We start from the raw sequence: 5039 nt of genomic DNA on the forward strand, positions 1-5039 counted from the left end.
CACTGTGTGGCACCATGGGCGAGTGTCTTCTACTATAGCCCCGGGCCGACCAAAGCCTTGTGAGTGGATTTGGTAAACGGAAACTGAAAGAAGCCCGTCGTATATATATATATGTATATATATATATGTGTGTTTGTGTGTCTGTGTTTGTCCCCCCTAGCATTGCTTGACAACCGATGCTGGTGTGTTTACGTCCCCGTCACTTAGCGTTTCGGCAAAAGAGACCGATAGAATAAGTACTGGGCTTACAAAAAGAATAAGTCCCGGAGTCGATTTGCTCGACTAAAGGCGGTGCTCCAGCATGGCCGCAGTCAAATGACTGAAACAAGTAAAAGAGTAAACTTAGCAGTTCAGCAAAAGATACCGATAGAATAAGTACTGGGCTTACAAAAAGAATAAGTCCCGGGGTCGATTTGCTCGTTTAAAGGCGGTGCTCCAGCATGGCCGCAGTCAAATGACTGAAACAAGTAAAAGAGTAAACTTAGCAGTTCAGCAAAAGATACCGATAGAATAAGTACTGGGCTTACAAAAAGAATAAGTCCCGGAGGTCGATTTGCTCGTTTAAAGGCGGTGCTCCAGCATGGCCGCAGTCAAATGACTGAAACAAGTAAAAGAGAGAGTAAAGAGTATATATGGATGTAATTGTGTGTGTGTGTGTGTAAGTCTTCTTTATTTTTTGCATGGCTGTATGACTCTGTGTATGTGTGTGTATATAAAGACGCGTGTGTATATGTATGTCTATACAATGTGTGTATATGTATAAAATGTATGCGTGTGTTCATGTATGTAAGTGCATGTTAGTGTGCGTGTATGCCAGTGTGTGTATGTGTGTGTGTGTATGGCAGTGTGTGTGTGTGTGTGTATGGCAGTGTGTGTATGTGTGTGTGTCTGTGTGTGTGTGTATGGCAGTGTGTGTGTGTGTGTGTGTATGGCAGTGTGTGTATGTGTGTGTGTCTGTGTGTGTGTGTATGCCAGTGTGTGTATGTGTGTGTGTCTGTGTGTGTGTGTATGGCAGTGTGTGTGTGTGTGTGTGTATGGCAGTGTGTGTGTGTATGGCAGTGGTGTGTGTGTGTGTGTGTGTATGCCAGTGTGTGTATGTGTGTGTGTGTGTGTGTGTGTATGCCAGTGTGTGTATGTGTGTGTGTCTGTGTGTGTGTGTATGGCAGTGTGTGTGTGTGTGTGTGTCTGTGTGTGTGTGTATGGCAGTGTGTGTGTCTGTGTGTGTGTGTATGGCAGTGTGTGTGTGTGTGTGTGTGTATGGCAGTGTGTGTGTGTGTGTGTGTATGGCAGTGTGTGTGTGTGTGTGTGTCTGTGTGTGTGTGTATGGCAGTGTGTGTGTGTGTGTGTGTGTGTATGCCAGTGTGTGTATGTGTGTGTGTCTGTGTGTGTGTGTATGCCAGTGTGTGTATGTGTGTGTGTCTGTGTGTGTGTGTATGGCAGTGTGTGTGTGTGTGTGTGTGTATGTGTGTGTGTCTGTGTGTGTGTATGGCAGTGTGTGTGTGTGTGTGTGTGTGTGCGTATGCGTGTGGCTCACGTGATCCAAAATATTTACCCATTCCTCTGATCTTCACCCGTTTCCATGCTGCAACACGACCCCGTGGCGATGCGAACGGTTCCCACCCCCATCTTTTCTCTCCCCTCCTACTGTGGATCTCCCTCCCCTCTTTCAGTCTCTCTTCTCTCTCTCTCTCACACACACACACAAACACACACACGCACACATTCTCTCTCTTTCACACACACACGCTCTCTTTCACACACACACATTCTCTTTTACACACACACACATTCTCTCTTTCACACACACACTCTCTCTTTCACACACACACATTCTCTCTCTCATTCACACACACACACAATCTCTCTCTCTCTCTTTCACACACACACAATCTCTCTCTCTTTTACACACACGCACACACACACACACACACACACACACACACAGAGGCTCTCTCTCTTTCACACACACAATCTCTCTCTCTTTCTCTCCCTTTTTGTTTCTTCACGTACCCCCAACCTCCACCTCTTCATGCTCCCCCCCCATCTCTTTAGCCTTTTGGGAATTTGCGCTAAAACTTTTACACAAATTAGCTTCTGGTTACTTCTGTCACCTCGAAACCCAAATTCCTGTCTGTCTGTCTGTCTATTTGTTTATCTATCTATCCATTCTACCAATCTATCTGTCTATCTGTCTGTCTATTTATCTATTCTACCAACCTATCTATCTATCTATCTATCTATCTATCTATCTATCTATCTATCTATCTATCTATCTATCTATCTATCTATCTATCTATCTATCTATCTATCTATCTATCTATCCATCCATCCATCCATCCATCCATCCATCTATCTACCTACCTACCTACTTATCTATCTATCTATCTATCTATCTATCTACCTATTTTTTTTTTACTAGTTTCAGTCATTTGACTGCGGCCATGCTGGAGCACCGCCTTTAGTCGAACAAGTCGACCCCGGGACTTATTCTTTGTAAGCCCAGTACTTATTCTATCGGTCTCTTTTGCCGAACCGCTAAGTGACGGGGACGTAAACACACCAGCATCGGTTGTCAAGCAATGCTAGGGGGACAAACACAGACACACAAACACATACACATACATACGCATATATATATATATATAATATATATATATATAATATATATATGTATATATATATATACGACAGGCTTCTTTCAGTTTCCGTCTACCAAATCCACTCACAAGGCATTGGTCGGCCCGAGGCTATAGCAGAAGACACTTGCCCAAGATGCCACGCAGTGGGACTGAACCCGGAACCATGTGGTTGGTAAGCAAGCTACTTACCACACAGCCACTCCTGCACCTATCTATCGATTCTTCCAACTTACCTACCTATGTACCTATCTATCTATCTATCTGTCTGTCTGTCTGTCTATCCATCCAAACCCACCCACCCACCTACCTGTCTACCTGTCTATCTGTCTGTCTGTTAGTCTACTTGTTTTTCTGTCTGCCTGTCTGTCTGTCCATTTATCGCTGTTTAGCCCCAGGCCAGCCCGTAACTCAGCAGATCTATGATCGAAAGCGTTCCAACCACGACAACCCTGTCCTGCTGTCAGGCATTGCTTATCTACAAATAAACCATCTAATATATCCCTCCGTTTTCAACACAACAGAGTGTCATGTAAGCAAAATTTAACTTCCATTTCTAGCAATGGATGTTACCACACAGTGGCTCGTCGTCATCGCATTGTTGTTGTGTTGTTGTGTTGGTGGTGGTGGTGGTGGTGGTAACGACAACTACAGTAACAACAACAGCAATAATTTAGAAAGTTCTTCGCAAATGCAATATACACGGCTTAGCGAAATTATAACATAGATTTAAGAGACAATTAAATCAAGTTTAGTGTTAACCACAACCATCACTGCCATCACCATCACCACCGCCATCATCACCACCACACTCACTACTACCACCATCACCACCACCATCACCACCACCATCACCACCACCATCACCATCACCATCACTGCCATCACCACCACCATCATCACCGCCGTCCTCACCGCCATCATCACAACCATCACCTTCACTTCCACCACCGCCATCACCACCCTCACTACCATCACCACCACCACCATCGCCACCACCATCACCACCATCACCACCACCATCATCACCACCACCCACCACCGCCATCACCACCCTCACTACCATCACCACCACCACCATCGCCACCACCATCACCACCATCACCACCACCATCATCACCACCATCATCACCACCACCACCACCGCCATCACCACCCTCACCACCACCACCATCGCCGCCATCATCACAACCACCATCACCACCACTATCACTACCATCATCACCGCCGTCACAACCACCATCACCACCATTACCAATCCCACCATAGCCACCACAAACCACCTTCATCATCACCAACACCACCATAACCACCACCACCTTCACCACCATCATCATCACCACCACCGCCACCACCACCACCACCACCACCACTACCATCAAGATCCCTACTACCACCACCACAACGACGACCCAAAAATAATTCCAGAAAGCGATGGAACCGTGTAGGATGTTGGAAGGAATTTGATGGAGCAAAAATGTAGAATCCCACCCGGAATTAAGCCTTAGTTCTACCCTACACACCCTCGTGCATCTGGCGTATCTTATTCGTTCAGAAAATATAAGTATGTGTGTATGTGTGAATATGTATGTGTGTGTGTGTGTGTGGGTATGCATGTGTGAGAGTATGTATGTATGCGTATGTATGTATGTATGCATGTATGTGTGTATGTATGAATGTGTGTATGTATGTATGTATGTGTGTGTGTATGTATGAATGTGTATGTGTATGTATGTGTGTATATGCGTGAGTATGTATGTATGCGTATGTATGTATGCATGTATGTGTGTATGCGTATGTATGTATGCATGTATGTGTGTATGCGTATGTATGTATGTATTTGTGTGTATGTACATACATACGTATGTATGTATTTGTGTGTATGTATGAATGTGTGTGTGTATGTATGTATGTTTATAGGTGCAGATATGGCTGTATGGTAAGAAGCTTGCTTCTCAACGACAGGGTTCTGGGTTCAGTCCTACTCTGTGGCACCTTGGGCAAGTGTCTTCTAATATATATTTCTTTGCTACCCACAAGGGGCTAAACACAGAGAGGACAAACAAGGACAGACAAATGGATTAAGTCGATTATATCGACCCCAGTGCGTAACTGGTACTTATTTAATCGACCCCGAAAGGATGAAAGGCAAAGTCGACCTTGGTGGAATTTGAACTCAGAACATAGCGGCCGACGAAATACCTATTTCTTTACTACCCACAAGGGGCTAAACACAGAGGGGATAAGCAAGGACAGACAAATGGATTAAGTCGATTATATCGACCCCAATGTGTAACTGGTACTTAATTTATCGACCCCGAAAGGATGAAAGGCAAAGTCGACCTCGCTGAAATTTGAACTCAGAATGTAACAGCAGACGAAATACCGCTAAGCACTTTCTCC

Source organism: Octopus sinensis, linkage group LG29 (genome assembly GCF_006345805.1).
Source record: "Octopus sinensis linkage group LG29, ASM634580v1, whole genome shotgun sequence".
In the NCBI taxonomy this organism is placed as follows: Eukaryota; Metazoa; Mollusca; class Cephalopoda; order Octopoda; family Octopodidae; genus Octopus; species Octopus sinensis.